Genomic DNA, 16,789 nt, shown 5'->3' with positions numbered 1-16,789 from the left:
GCCAGACCTCCCTCCTCTCTGACACACAGAGTTCCAATTCCTTCAGCGGAGTGGTCTCTGATAAGTGTTGGGGGAAAGGAATTTAAGTAAATAAATTGACATTAAGATATGTAGGAATTCCCTGGACATTTGCATTTGTAAAAGAACGTATATGTTAACCAACTGGTTGCTTTAAGATATGTAGGAATTCCCTGGACATTTGCATTTTTAAAAGGTATATGTTAACCAACTGGTTGCTTTAACGGGTGCGATTTCAGACTGTGCCGCTCAGTAAAAACTAAGTCAGAGCAGAGGGTCATTAGGCCTGTTTTTCTACTAATAATGGAGAAGCTGAACCTGGACTGTCCCCCTGAATTTCCCCAGTAGAATGCGGGCACAGATGTTTTCATAGAGACTTCAGAACAATGTCTTTCCTCATCCATTCATCTATTCATTCAGTCATTTTTTTATATTTCTCAAAATCAGTAATTGTGCACCTTCTAAATGTTGAGCACTTTTCTAGACACTGGGAGTATGAACTAAGATAAACCCTGTCATCAGGAAAGTGACAGTCTGGTCAGCATGACAGACCAATAAACAAAATTACCATACGGTTTGGGTAAGTGCTAAGGCAGAGAGAAGCAGTGCTACAGTCATTCTGAGAACAGGGCGCCTAAACCACATCAGTCATTATAGACTGGCAGCTAGAGTGATTGTAACTAACAGGGCCAGGAAAGCATTCGCAAGAGGAAATGTCATCTGCTAGTTCAGAAGGCCACTCAGAGGTTGCCAGGCCAGTGGAGCAGAGGGCAGCATGTGCACAGGCTGGATGCAAGATGCATGCAAAGGCTGGGTGAGTGTAGGATCTGCAAGTGGTTCATGATGGCTGGCGTGTAATGTGAAATGCACTGGGTTATAATTCCTCTTCAAGTCTATAGAAAATGAATAAATATGTTATGGGGAGCATCTAAAGGATTTTAAGCAGAAGTGGAACATATTCAAGCTTGCCTGCTGGCTAGCACAGACTTGGTGAAGCGGAGACAAAGATTTACCCACACAAGGGAATACTATTTCCAGGTCCCGGGTATGAGGGAGAGCTTAGCAAGGTTAAAGAACTGGAAGAATGGCTATAGGGCTGAGTCACAGTGGGCATGAATGTGGATGTGAGAGTGGGGGTGAGAAGGGTGTTTGAGTGCTGGCACAAGAGATAGGCAGAAACTGAATCTTGTAGTCTGTGGTAAAGTGTTTGAGCCTTCCTAATAGCAATGGGAAGTTACAGAAGGAAGGGTTTTCAGTGAAACATGACTTGATCCGAATTGTTGAGAAGGGTCACTGACTGTACCTAAAGAATGACTCTGGGCAAGGAACTGGGCTACTGCGCACTTAATCTGGATGAGAGCTAAGGGTTGCCTGGATTTGATGGTAACAGGGTGGAGAGAATAGATGGATTTGAGAAATATTTAGGAGGTAGAATTTATAAGGCATAGTGTTTATGTAAATATGTGAGGTTGTGAAAAAGGAGTGAAATGTAACTCAAGTTTCTGGCGTGAGAAACTAGGTGGTAAGTGTTGCCAGTCACTGAGCCAGGGAACACAGAGGAAGAGCTGGTTGGATAATAGGCTGGGGCCCATGCAGCGAAAAGTTCCCTTTGAGACAGTGTAGATTTGGGATACTGGTGAGTCTTCTGTGTGGCGAAGTTCAGGGAAGTCTAGGTTGGAGATAAGGATTCAGGAGTCATCAGCATAGGGGAGAGGTGGTTGAGATTTCCCAGGAAGGAATGGAGATTTTTTCAAAGAAACTGAGGAGGAAGAGCCAGGGAGGTACAAGGAAAATCAGTAACGTGTAAAATCACTGAAGCAAAAGTTAGAGAGTATGTTCAAAATCAGAGTCTGATCACTGCAGTTAAATGCAGCTGAGAGGTTGAGTAGGACAAGAAATGAAGACAGAAAGGAAGAGGTTGAAGATTCCATTGAAGATGGGAAAGTTGATGGATCTTGTTCCTGGGGATGTAAGAGAGGATATATCCAGAGAAAAGATGGCAGGACCCCTCTTAAACAGAGGAGGACCCCCTCTTCCTCTCTTACCAGGGGGAAAGCAGCGATGATAGTGTGCATGCAAGTACGGTTAGAGGCTGAGAAGGATGGGAAGCCATGTGGCTCATCCAGTTACTTCAGTTTTCTCTGTGTAAGAGGAAGTAAGGGTATTGAAGGCTGGAAAGGGCCAGTGTATGGAGTGGAAGGGAAGGCTAAGCAGGACCACGTAGAAAGGCTGTGCACAGAATTGATGGCCCTGTTGAAGCTGAAGGCCATAATTTGAAATGGCATTAAACCAGGAAGTTATGGGGTTTTCCCAGCATCACAGGTAATATCTTCCACAGATATTTATGGAGTACTGTTCTAGTTGCTGCAGACGCAGAAGTGAACAACACAAAGTCCCTGCTCATAAGGAGCTTGCCATAAAGAAGTCAATCAATAAATCTGTAAAAAACATTCTTAAATATCTTAGCCTAGAGTTGGAAGGGAAAAGGTAGGCAGCTGGGAAGATTCAGGGTAGGCTCATGTGCAGGGGCGAGGGAATGAAATACTTTGCTGAGTTGATGGTTTAAATGATGACACCACAGGATGTAGGCTGGATAGAAGGTGAAAGAAAGGCAAAGGAAGAACAGAGTGAGCATGAAGTGAGAATTCTCAGGAAAGTAGAAGAGCAGGTGCAGAGGGAATAAAGAAATGAAAAATCTTCTAAGGATGGGAAGGCCAAAGTGTAAGTTACTCAAGTTGAATATTTCTTGGTGTTAACAACATTAGGACCTTGAAAATGCAGGTACAGGTGTGGAATGGAGGTGAAGGTCATGAGAGTTTCTAAGGTTAAGAAATTCTTAAGCCAGAGAGTAGCAGAGATTGTCCACATAGTCCCTGATGTTACTTGGGAAGATGGTAGAATATTTGTGGAAGGGAAGACTGAGCGAGGTGTTGAGTCTTTAGTAAACAAAGATGAATGTCTAGGAAGTTAGTGGATGACAGAGATAAAGTAGATGAGGTGGGTGGGGATGGTCAGCTGGCAGAATCCTAAATAAACACAGTGGAGAGGAATGATTTGGAGGCTGCGTAGAGTGATAGAAGACTGGTTTTGTTTTTCAGTGTGCAGAGTGCTGAGGGAGAGAGAGCTTCAGGGGAGAGGGTTTCCCTTAAATCAGAGAACTGAAGGGAGTATCCGTGAGTAGGCTCAGGGCTTAATAAATCATGCCTTCTTGCCCAAGATGACTCTAGAAATGCTCTTCTAATCCTGTTTCCTCATACAACCCAAAGCCCTTTCTTTCATTCTCTAGAGGTAGGATTGTAGGAGATACCCTTCTGAATGGAGGGAAGTGTTTGCTGACAAGAGTCAGATTCTAGAATCATAGGATATGCCACCCGATCTAGAAATTAGTCCACACGGGGTAGGGTTTTCGACTTCTTTGTTGTCATATGTGATAATGTCACTCCAGTGGATCAACAGCAGCCGGTAAAAGGAGACACTGGAGGGCTGCCTGTCTGGCATGTTGTGCGGGAACTCCGTTTGATGGAATTCGAATTACTCATGAATTCATTTTTATTTGTTTTTTCACCAGCTTAGATAAAAACTCAAAGTGAATCAGTGAGTTCTTATCTCAAAACAAAATGTTTGTTTAAACATTTTTCAGAGGCACCATCTCCCTTCAAAATTAAAAGAAACAAAAAAGTCCAAACGGAACTATCACATTTCAGATACTTTTCAATCCAGAGAAGTCTGACAGTAGGTACCTTAGCTTGAAACTAATAAAGAGAGGTTTGGTCCACAGCACAGACTAAAGGATTAGGAAGTCAAACTGAAATCAATTAGCAGGTAACCAGTAGCCAGCAGTGCATCTGTTCCTTTGTGCTTGATGCTTAAAGCAAAAACAAGCAAGCCAACTATAAAATGGTGAAGATGGCTTAGGCCATATCTTTTAAGTAGTTCCCTTTGTTAATCAAGGCTTTCTTGAACTTCAAAGAAATTCTTATTGAAAGAACTCCCAAATCATTAAAGACTTATAATAAGATGTGCTTGAGGATCTAGTAGTTATTTAAAAATACTTCCAGAAAAGAAAGTTTTTGTAAAATCTAGGGGCTTAATCTTCTGGTATAATGAAATTAATTGAGTGAAATTAGGATGTTTCTGATACCTCTGCCAGTCTGAAGCCAAAATGAATTCATTATCCCTGAACACATGTATATAGCAATCAATGATTTCACTAACTTAGAAGCCAAGAAACAAAGTATTAACAATTGTATTTGTTCAGAGAAATAATTTAATTATATTTAAGTGAATCAAATAAAAAAGCAATATATGAAAAGTCATTAACTGAACAGAATATTTCTCAAAGCCCGGTGTATATAATATTCTGTAGCAAGGAAATGAAAATGTGTTGAGAAGAAATGGCACAAGTGAAACCTTGAAAGTCCCCTTAAACTCGTATCCATGCAAATATGAATCTTTAAAAGAGAATATAAGTTAGCAGCTATAGATACTATGCAACTTTACATGATGTATTTCAACAACTATGTAATAAAATTAAAACAAAGAAAAGAAGTGGGAGGATTTGCAAAGCTGACGAACTGGTTGAGTTCCATGAAGGCCCTTGTTGCAGGATCAGCCCCATTGCAGGCCCAGGCCCTTACTAAGAACAAGGTCAGCGACTCTGGTTCCATCTCCAGTCAGTCTCACGTCTGGTGAGCTGCCTCTGACCCCAGCTGTAGTGAGTGGGTTCCTACCTTGTCCCCTGGGACCTCACTTCTGGCTCATTCCCTAGCTATGGAAATTGAGTTTCTGCTTTTTCTTCCCCGTCTTCTGGGACTGAAACCCAGCTTAATTCTTAACCTCATTGCCTTTTGCCTGAAGAACTTTCTTGGATCACCACACTGTCTGCTGGGTACAGCCCCCTCGTCACAGCTGCCTGCAGTTCCTTGTCCCTGTGTAGCTTCTCTCCATTGCTCTTAGCCAGGAACTTCCTCTGTTGCTGATTCCTTGTGGTCTATCTAAAATAAGATTCAGTCTCACTGGATTGGCTCAGACTGCTTCTACCTGAGCCCAGTTTATGTACATGACACACATTTTATATGGAAGAAAAACGTTTCTTCATTTGCTGAGGAAGAAACAGCTCACTAATGTTATATGCCAACACAGAAAGCCAAGGATCCGGCTTTTCCCTCAACCATCAGCCAACCACACCTATTAATTTTAAAAACTTAAGGAGGGAGGAATCAGTTCTTTGTCTTGTTTTATTTAAATATAAGAAAATCTAATTAAGTGTTGAAAGTTCAAAATTTTTCAGATACTGCCTATCCGACTTTAAATGAACAATAAAAGCCATTTTTATTCGAGTGTAGTAACAGGCATAAGAAACCAGTATCAAAATATTTTAAGATCTGATAAAGTAAAAGTATGGCTTTTAAATAACAGGTGGTGATAATTTCCTAACAGAAGACTTAACTGAGAATGAAGGATTCTTTTGGAGTGTCTGTTATGAACTAGTCATCGTGCAAGGTGTTGGAATTAGAATCGTTGCTGTGGGTAGAGGGTGTACCTATAATTATCATTGTTTTTATATTCTGCGGATTACCTGGTAATATACTTTGAGTTATTTCTTAGAAACTGCACATCTCATACTGATAACTTATTTCATGGTTGATGGTCTAAGGCTCCATCTCTCACCTAGCCATACAGTCATACGAATGATGCCATGATGTATGAACCTTACAGAAGAGGTCGTCCCGCAGCTTAACATCTGCAATCCACGAGAACTCTGTCTAGATTCATGGGGACACCTTGTCCAAACTAGGGCTCCTGAAAGCCTAAGTTGACTTGGCAAGGGCATGTGTTGAAGAGATGATTTGGAACTTTTTGACCAGCCATACAGATAGATTGAGGATGAAAGGACCCGCTTCTATTAGATGCCCAAGATAAGGACTTCTAGGACAAGGCTGGCTGTTTCCTGCAAGCTCAGCAAGAGTAAATCTTTCTTCCCATGATCAGATCTCTTTCCTAAACTGGACAGGGTGACAAAGGCCAAGCCCCTGACTATTAGTTCCCACAGGTCTCTTTCCACCAATCAAAGACAGGTAGGGTTCCTCCTGGGATTCTGAGGCCCTGGGGATCTAGCTCTTCATTCTTTATCTATCCTGTGTCCTTCCTTCTGAGAATGGCCTATCTTTCCACACTCACAGAGAGCCGCTCTACACTCCAGTCCTCTTTCGGTTGCCTCTTTTATCAAGGCTGTCACTCACCTTCTCTGCCTGGACCACAACTCTGTTCCTGACTCACATATCTGTTGAATGAATGAAGGAATGAAATGGCTTCCCTCTTCCATCTTTGCCTAGCTAACTCTTTCGCTCCCAGCACATCCTGTATGCTTACCCATGACTCACGTCTCACTTGTAGTTAGTTGTGCAATGTCTAGTTTTGCCCCTGTAATAACTATTTCTATCTTACTTATCACTCTGTTTCCAGCAGCTAGCAAGGTGCATGGCACATAGTAAGTTGTCAATAAATATTGGTTGCATAAATGAATATTTAATTTATTTTTTATATTTATTCTGTCAGGTTCCTTATCTTGGTCACAAAACCAATGTTGTCTAGGCAAGGTGTTTGTTAGGGCACCTGATACACAAATACAGCAGCAAAGAAGTGGTCTCATTCGGGCTTTGTCTCACATACGTAAATTAGATTTCTCAGTTCTGTATCTCCCTCTCAAACTCTTTTCTGTCTGATCTATCTCCTTTGCTAGCAGTAAAGTCAATTACTCTCTTCCTTGGTTGTTTAATTTACCTAGTTAATTCTACCCTCCTAAGCTAGAACTGGGTCAACAAGGAAACAGTTTCTGTATGCATTTCTCTTTCCCACTATTTTCCTGTTTCAGGGAGATTTTTCAACTAATCTCCTACTCAGGTAAGCATTTCCAGCTCCTTGCGACCAAAATCTCCATTAGTCTGGGCTTTCTTTTCCAATTCCAGTTCTCTCAGAGCTTCTTCCTTCTCAGTAACTCATCTCTGCTCTCCTTTAATGAGTCCCTGTGCTCGCCTTCCCTTGAGTGTCTCTGTTTGGCTAAGTGCTGCTGGTTTTTGACCATCGTCCTCGAAGGTTCCTCTATCCCAGGTTGCTTCACTCATAGTACGCTCATTCAGACTCCTGGTCAGCTCACACATACACGCATAATAAGCTTATTTATAGATGCACACTGCAAGTGACTCCTTACCTCTAAGTTACATAAAATAGGAGCTTTACTTGTCAACTGAATACTACATAAGTTCAGGAATTGGAAATGAGAACAGAGCATAACAACCCTTCATTTCTAGATATAGTTACACTATAGGAGTTCATATGCATCATAAAAGAAACAGTCTTGTGTCAGAGGAAGACCTGCAAATTCTGTGAGGGCAGGGATTATATCTGTTTATTCGCCATGACATATATTCAGATCCCAATAGTGTCAGACATGTAGGGGTACTCAAAAATAGTTGTTGAAATGAAATGAAAAGTTTCAGAGTCTTTTCATGGTCCACAGGGAAAAAAATCTTTTTGGAGAAGACAAATGATTTAGCATAACCCTCTGGGTCTTCTATAATAGAACAGAGATACATATTCATTAAAAAAATATAAACATGTGGAGCCTAATACCACCTTGTGTCAACTAAATGCCTAGTTTGTTAATACATACTAAATTTCATAGTGCCCACTGGAGAAGAGTTTTTTTTGTTTTTACAATTTTGACTTTGTTTGAGGTAGCATTCTACAGCACCAGTGACCCAGCTAATCCTTTTGCTATGATCTTTTTGTACCACGCCCTAACCAAAATTGATGCAAAGGCAGAATGTTTTGAGTTACTCTCAGTAATTACATATTACTGAAGTTGGACTGATCATTTCTGTTCAACAGTGTGATCCAAAATTGCAAAATGTTTAAATGGGAGAAACATGGGTATGTAATTTCATTGCTTCCTCTTCAGAAACATCCAACAGTGTCCAGGAAGCTTGGGATCTAACTGATGAGAGTTACTTAGGGAACAGTGTAGCCTTTTCATAACCTTCTATATCTTTCCTTAAAAAAGGAACATTATTATTCATTAACATTATAATCAACACACAGCCTTGATAACTTATTTTAAGTGATATATTGTATTTAAATTGCAGTATAATCTCTAATAGCTTTTTGCCAGCAAAGACTCTTTTTGGATTTAAAATGCAAATTGGACTTGAAAAAGAAAATTTATTTTTAGACTTACGACACTTTAACTTAACTGTAACACAGTTTCAGGGCTTCCATTTGTTCACAGAATGTTTTTGGTTGTCAATTTTGGAGGAATCCCTACTGGAAAATTATTGAATGTCCTCTCTTGGCTGTGAGCCATTCATTTAAATGGGCTATGAGATAAGGCTGAAGAATTTCACTAATTTGGGGAGAGCCAACTAAAGATGATTACTGTAGGTCCATTAGACTTGAGATTTCTGTAATTATCTCAACAAGTTCTAAAAATCTAGGGTCAGATGAGGTGAAAAAGTTTATGTAGCTATGCTCATGTTATAGAGCAATAAAATCTTAATTGGGCATCAGAAAGACAGTGATTGCTACATAATTTAATTTGGATTCTCTCTCTGTGGAGCTTCCAAAATTTTTTTAATGCTATTTGGAGTTACAGAAGGATGATACTGTAGAAAAACATCAGTTTAAAATTAGACCTAGGTTCTATCTAAAGTCATATTGGTGGCTTTGGGCATGTAACCACTCTATGCTTAGGTTTCCTTAAAACAGAGGTAACATGTCCTATTTATAGAGCAATGGGAAGATATCATAAGGAAGAAATATAATCAAAACCAGAGAAGCAGTTTAACATCATAGTTAAGAGCCTAGGCTTTGGCCACCAGACTGCTTGAGGATAAACTTCAGTTTTGCTACTTACCAACTGTGTGACTTTGGATACAGATTCCTTACCATCAATTTCTATAGCTAGAAAGTGGGGACAAAAATATTGTTACCATATACAGTTTAAATGATAAACAAAGTCAAGGAATTTAGAAAATTGACTCGCGTGAAGTAAGCACTTGGCGCCTGACACAGGTCAAACATTGACTTGTTATTATTATTATTACATAAGCATCTTTGGCTGAACCCTAATGAAAATCCTATAGTTTACATTTTGCCTATAAATCTGACAGTGAGTTTATCTGTAAATCTGATAGCAACTGGATTCCAGGTTAACTATGTATAGCTTGTGCCTGTGTGTATGTGGGTGTGAGTGTGCGTTTGTGCCTATGCGTTCAAGGTAAATTGGTCACATGTGTACATGAAATACAATTATAAACTACTCCTCAAGCTAAAACACAAAAAATAGGTCTCCTTTCCTGAGAATTGCAGCTCTACAGAAAACATTCACTATCTTGGAACTTCCCTCAAATCTACTTGTGTAAATACATATATAATTTCTGCACAGTTATATAGAGATGACTTTTCTTGGTGCTGACCAATTGGACTAGTGCAAGACTTGACCTTGGCTTAGCTGGAACTTACCCAGTGGCTGACAGGGAGTGTTTGACTAAATGATTAACTAGCAGTCCTGATTACATCCAGCATAGGGTGTTCCCTCCCATTCTTCCCCCCAACCTTTCTTCAACCAAGATATCACAAAAGCAATTTGAAACAGGGATTTCGTTTAAAAGGGAGGATTGGATTTTGCAAGAATCCAGAATGTTTGTAATGAAAACTGTTTGGTTTTATTAGTATTAGTTGGTGTGCTTGCTAATATTCAGTCATTTTCTCTTTAGGAATGGTCCCCCAGATTCTAGTTTCCACATTGTTGCCTTCTGAATGGAGTCCTTTGTGACCCATTGTGATTACATTGCATTTTCCTTGTGTTCTTTCAAAACGTTCTGACTCTGCCTTAATTTTGGTCAGGGGATGGTGGGAGGAGGGTGGCAGCAGGGGAATGAGGTCAGCAATACTTTCAGAATGTTGTCAAAGGAGATTTTTAAACTGTCAAAAATTGCCTAGTAAGTAATATCAAGCTTGGTATCTATTAATAAAGCAAGCATTTAGGATAGGAGTTTGGGTCAGAAATGAATGTCCTAAGGCCTTCACAGGAGCATTTGCTCCTGGGTGCCCCAGCATTTCTCTGACCTCTTCTGGACACTTCCATAGCAGTCATAAGCCAGGCTGATGATTACAGTGATTTTTAAGATACCAAAATGAAAATGTTGTGTGAAAATGTTTTGGGAGCAAAAAACCAAGGGCGTAGGCCGATTGGGAGAGAACAGAGCTGAAAACAGTTTTGCTCATAAAGGCTTCCCTAAACCTTACTTATGCAGGGCAAGAACCATCAGTGAAGAAATTTTGCCACCAAGCCAGATATGTGGCATATATGTTATAAATAGATGCCTGGCCTATTTAAAATGTTCAACACCAAAATATATAGTGGCCAGGACTTTTTGAAAAATACAGTAGTAATTATGAAAGAAGTGATTTGAAACCATTCCCACTTAATATTGTTGCTTCTTGTGCACATTTTCCTGGATATTTTTTAAAAGCCTCAAAGAAAAAATGGACAAAAGTGTAGTCAATCCTAATCATTTACAGATTTCCTATTTGCTAATTCGCCTACTGGCTAAAATTTATTTGTTACCCCCAAATCAATATTCACGGTGCTTTCGAGGTCATTTACAGACATACACAGATTGATGAAAGATTGCCATCACTCTGCACACATGTACCCAGCTGAGGTCCAACAAGGAGATTGTAAACAAGGGTCCTTCTCTCAGTCTATTTAGTGCCACGTTTTTCACATATTCTGTGCTTTTTGTTAGTGATTTAACTGTTTAAAATGGCCCCCAAGCCTAGAGCTGAAGTGCTGTCTAGTGTTCCTAAGTGCAAGAAGGCTGTGATGTGCCTTACAGAGAAAAGACATGTGTTGAATAAGCTTCATTCAGGTATGAGTTGTAGTGCTATTGGCTGTGGCTTCAATGTTAATGAATCAATGATATATATTAAATCCGAAATTAAACAGAAACAGACATAAAACAAGATTGTGTATTGATCAGTTGATGAAAATACTGTGTGATCAGAGGCTCATAGGAACCTAACACTATTTTCCAAAGGTCAATGATTCAGTATTTGTTAATTCAATGTTAGTGTTGACTTTAGAACAAAACCCATCAAATAACGAGAAGCAGCCCTATTCATAATTCCTGTTAATCCATTCGCATGGGAAAGCATCAGTGATCTACTAAGTAGGGATCCACGTTAAATAAACTTAAACCCACAATTAAGTGCCAGCAGAGAGGTTCATGCTATCCAGTTTATTCATTTGCTGCTTGTGGCAATCATATTTATTTGAGATTTTCATTATTTTACTGAGAGTTTCCCCAGGATTACTTGACACATGCAGAAATCTCTTTAAAACACACATGAACATTCACACACACAGCACCAGAAAAGTAGCCTCTGTGGAATGTACATGTATCAACATAGAAATATTTCTTGTGTATAGTGCCTAAAATTCTATTTTCAGTTAGCAAGCTATTGATGCTGTTGGAAAGCATGGCATATAGATAAGAAAGGGGGATCATGTGACATTGCAAGCCATTGGCATTCAAAGACAGACCAAGGATTGCCCCTTCTTGAGGTAGACATGTAGCAGGTTTCCAGTGTATCTGGAATTCTGATGTCTGGCAATGAGTAGAGTGGTTGTGTCTCTGGTCTGTTGCCTGAGAGGGCCAGGAGCCTCCTAAGATAGAGAGAGCTCATCTCAGAGGGGTAAAAAGTCAAGCTCAACAAAAATGTCCCTTGAATAAAGCCTTTCCCATCAGAGAAGTGATTCTGAATATAGTTCAGCTTTTGCTGTTGCAGTCTTCCCCCAAACCAGGCCCATTGGTCCTTGTGGTTCTTGGGAGAGGGAGGTATGGAGATAAAATCTAAGAGAGCTCTTCACCTGGAGGCACCATGAGCCCTCCTGGGAACTCCTCTAGGACAATGATGATGGAAGAGAGGCATTCTCCCTGTATCACAGGGCTCCAACCCCAGAGGTTATGGATGGGGTCTGGGGCAGAAGATCGTAGAGGTAAAGCCAGTATAGAGAGTGGAGACTTGAGGAGAGTGGACTTGTACAGGAGACACACGTGTGGCTCCCTGCCATCCTGTGCCAGGGACTCAGAAGGGACAATTGTACTTAGAAATATGGGTTGTCATGACATGGGCCCATTTGTACTTACAGACTGGAAAGGCAAGAAGAAATAGGCCTGATTCATCTAAGTATGGGACCGTCTTTACTTCCTGATATTAGATTCCCCTGTTTTCATTTTCCGTGTTTCTCTATTGTCTAATCTGATAGTTCTCCCCTGGATGGACATTAGAATCACTGAGGAAGCCTTAAAAAATGCCTGGACCACCTCAAAGATTCTGATTTAATTGCTCAGGGATCTATCATTGGCATCTGTATGTTTAAAGGCTTCTAAGGTGATTCACATGGTTAGCCAGGGTTGAAAAATACTGCTGTACAACATATCACTGAGAATTTTCACCCTCCATCATCCATCCTGTTCTATCCAGAGGAAGGTTAGGCAAGAACCCTGCTACGTGTCCACCTCAAGAAGATGCACTTCGGGGTGTGCCTTTGAGTACGAAAGGCCTCCATGCCACTTTCCTGTCTGTTTGCCCCACTGTGAAGAATTCATCTGTTTTTTACCCTTTCTTCCCGGCCACTACAGACTCCAAATTGTGATGCTTTCTTCTTCCGTGGACTCAGCACTAGTTGCTGGTGATAAGGCTGACACTGAGGAGGGAGGGACGCTGTGGCGACAGAAAGGCAGGGAGCAGACAAAGTAAAGAAGGGGGCATGGCAAGGGGAGAATAAAGGCTAATTGGGAAAGAGTGGAGGAGGAGAAAGCAATGGAGCATGCTCACTGCTTCTCACACACTCCCACCTAATGTAGCCAAAGTGTGGAGGGGAGAGGGTGAGCCTGGAGCCACGCACACCTAAGTGCAGGTCCTGGGTTTCCATCATTTACTAGCTGCTTGATCTTGGGGAAACTACTTATTCTTGTACAACAAAGAAGTGGGGAAGCTCAGGGATTCAAAACAAGTCTGCCTGATTTAAGCACTCCAAACGTTTTCTCAGCTTATACAGCATGTCCTAATCCATACCCTCACAATAGACCCTGGTAATGAATACAGTAATTAATAACATCCCAGATGGTAGTTGAGCTTGTTTTTAAATTCCTATGATCAAATAAGTTGGGGAAATGTTACAAGAAGCTTAGTTGGGAAAATAATGGTGTGCCACTTATTATCAGCGTAGAACATTCAGAATTGTCATTCATAAGAAGTAAGCACATTACTAATAGATTACTTTTCTTGTCTTTATGTGACTATTTTCTTGAATTAAAAATAAACTTTTTTCTTACTGCAAAAGCAACACATGTTCACCTAATACAAATTGGAAAATAATGATAAGCAAATAAAACAAAATTAAACACACTCATAATCCCTCCACCCAGATATAACTGCTGTAAAGGCCTTTTAGACTTTCTTTGTTTTTATACAGATTTTCAAAAATCGTAATATACACTTTCTTTCACTTTATAAACATCTGGTCAACAGCATTCCACGCCAATACATTGGCCTTTACTACATCATTTTTTATGTCTGCTTACTAAGGTGAAATAATTTTATTTGTTTTTAAACCACATTTGTTTACTCAGATGTCAGAAACCCACAGATAAGGAAACATCTGAAGAGCCCAGGTGTGTCTATGTGGAGAGGTTGAGTAATTCAACGTGCAAAATATAAAAACAATTTTAACCAGTTTGACAGTGGTGCGTCTGTTTCCTATGGCCCTTCTACCCATGAGTCTACCGCCGACTTCAAAGAAAAGTCAGCACAGAGGGGGTCCAGAGGATAAGGTGCAAAACGAGAATCAAACCCATGATAAGAGATTAAAGGAAGGTTGATCAAGGCCCCAGCATAAAAGTGCTAGCCCATGACTTGCCTTGGCCCATGGCCCCAAAATATTCATCAGAGCAGAGCTGTCTTTGAAGTGATTGGAAGCGCCTGTGCTCAGATGAGCTCTCTGGTCAAAGGGCAGTTTTAAAAGTGGCACAGAAGGGGTGGGCAGAGTTGCCTCTCCTTCTCTTGTCTTCACGTCCCTCACAAATTGCTTGAATGCTGCTTCTTTGGTTTGTTGTCCAGATGTAAGTAGTGTAACTGGGTATCAAGTGAGCAATTCAACCTAAGAGGGAAAGGATCAACTTTTTCCATCATGGGAGATGTGGGAAGTAGGGCTGCAAGAACGTGGCAGTGGATTTGCGCTCATGAGCATGGAACTGCAGCCACTGCTCGTCCTTTTCGGGCAAGGCAGGTGGTACTTCCAGAGAGGCAGTGAGACTTGTTCCTTCCTCTCCCTGTTCATTCTACTTGCTCGTTACTTGTTTGCTGCTCTCCCAAATAGGAGTTTTTGGCTCTTTGTGGTGTTAGGACATAAACCATCCATTTCCTCAGAGAAGAGAGGAAAATAGAAGTGCTCCCAAAATGGCAGTTGCCTTTACAACATTCAGCTTACATTTTTAAAAGTATGTTAAAAGACAAGAGTTATATAAAATTGCTAAAAATGTGTGCTTAGAATGTCTTTAGGTAGCAGTTCTTTCAGGCTCCAATTTTCTGGTTTTTCACTCTACACGATAATCTTCTGTTCTTTAGGGTCTTTATTTTTACTTCCCCTGTCATCTAATCTTCATTTCCTTCAAAGTGCAAGGGATTTGCATTTTCTCTCTACCTTTTTAAGGTCAATTTCTTAATCTTTACTTGAGGTTTCAAGTTAGAAATTTTACTGACAAGTCTTTACTGAGCACAACGTTAGGCCCTGAGAGAAAACTGGAAAATGTATCTCCTCCTTTACTGGAACCACAGTCCCGGTGAAGAGACAATGGATTTTCCAACAAAAAAATGAATGTGATGTCAGCCAATATGGGCTTTGTAAGGACGATCCTTCATGAAGAAGGAGAATTTGAACTGGGCCTTGAATATACCTGAATTATGTTACAGAAGCAGAGAACTGTAAGGTGTTTCATAGCAGAAAATGAATACATTCATTAAATTGGGGCAGATGGCTCATGTGAGAAAGTAGTGAAAGAAGCTTCACTAGGTATAGTGAATTAGAATAGTTCAGAACTATAGTTCATAGTTAGAATGTGCTATGACTCTGGATTTTATTATGAATGCAAGAGGATTATACTGAAAACTTGGAAGTGGAAAATGGCGTACTGAAATGACAGGACAATGTGAATCTGACTGACACACAGGATGAATGGGGTGGGGAGAGACCTGGGGCCATAGTTTGGTTGAAAGGGCATGAATAGAGCCTGAGAGAGGAGGGCCCAAGAAAGAATAGAAACTGGGACCTGGAAGGATGGATGGACTCTGGAGGCTGTGAAATGAGAGCTGGTCTGACCTGCAGGAGCTGGGGAGGGGGGCGTGTAGGAGGAGGGAAGAAGGGGGCTCACTGATGATTCAGTAATGTCATCACACATAAACTTAACTGCATGACTTTTACTGAAGTGCTAGGTGATGGGATTACAAAGAGGTTAAGTTCATCAACAGAATGGTTAGGAAGACACAGTAGGTATTCACCTGAGAAATTCAAAGTAGCCTCATCTAAAGCCTCTTTAAGACTGAGTGAGGCAGTGAGCTCTCAGGAGTTCAGAGAAAGAAATTTTCCCTAAAGTTTGGAGTCATGGGAGCTTCAGGAAGAGATGGGACATAAGATGAACCTTGAATAGTGGGTAGAATTTGGAAAGAATGGGAGGAGGAGTTAAAAGGTGGGGTGAGGGGGAGAGAAACAAAGGCATGAGGTAGAGAAACACAGGAGTGTTTGTGGCACGTGGAGTTAGCCCATCTGGCTGGAGCAGAGTTTGTATGAAAACTCAGAGAGGAAAAAAAAAGAGAACGTAGAGACTTTTGATTAGCCAAGTTAAAGAGTTTGTAATTTAACCTGGGCGACGTCAAGCCACTGACATTTTTGAGCAAGGGAGTGGCCAGAGCGAAAGGGTATTTGGTGAAGTTTAATCTGTGAACGATGCTCGACATATGTATAAAAGTAGGGAGATAATACTAGCAAGAGGAGTAGTTAGATGAGTTCTGGTCAAAAGGGATGAAGATGTAAAACTGATCATCAAAAGAGTATAGAGAAGAGGCAAAAGTGTTACTGATAAGCCCAAGGGAGAGCAAGAAATACAGAATTTTACTCGAGATTTCAAACACCGAAGGCTGTGATAACGATTGTGCTGTAGACCAAAGTATGAACGTCCAGAGAGGACTGGTTTGGAGGCAGCCCAGAGAGTTAAGTCTTAAAGAGATGGAACCTGAGATGACAGCCAGGCAAACGTGTCCAGAAGTGGTTAGAAGCAGGGGCTTAAGGCTTAGCTGAAAGACAGATTTACCATTCCAAGTTGGAAAATTCCACAGAGCTCAGCAATCCATAAAAGTGTTTAATTAACTTATTTATTCAGAAAGTGAAGTATTTTCAGAAGCTCACTTGAGAATTTATACTCTCTTGATGCAGATGAATTCTCAATTGCTCTTTTGTTTTCCTTGCGAAACAGTTCCACTTGTATGAGAAAGAATGAGGGGAGGGCAGTGGAAGGGTTTCCTCACTATTCCAGGTGTAGAAGTTGTGGGCATTGAGCCTCCTGTACGTAATATTCTTCTCTTCAGTGGTAATGCTTTATGAAGATTTTATACATCTTTCTGTCAATTGCCACACCCACCACAGTCAGTG

General features: G+C 40.7%; 1 protein-coding gene across 2 annotated transcripts in view; it reads left to right on the top strand.

Moving 5' to 3' along the window:
* MME (membrane metalloendopeptidase) overlaps positions 1-16,789 on the top strand; it is a 93,109-nt gene that overhangs the window by 14,835 nt on the left and 61,485 nt on the right. The gene's annotated exons all lie outside the window — the stretch shown is intronic.

This window comes from Orcinus orca, chromosome 5 (assembly GCF_937001465.1).
Source record: "Orcinus orca chromosome 5, mOrcOrc1.1, whole genome shotgun sequence".
In the NCBI taxonomy this organism is placed as follows: Eukaryota; Metazoa; Chordata; class Mammalia; order Artiodactyla; family Delphinidae; genus Orcinus; species Orcinus orca.
The sequence above is the reverse complement of the archived record's forward strand: the minus strand, read 5'-3'. Positions and strand labels throughout refer to the sequence as shown.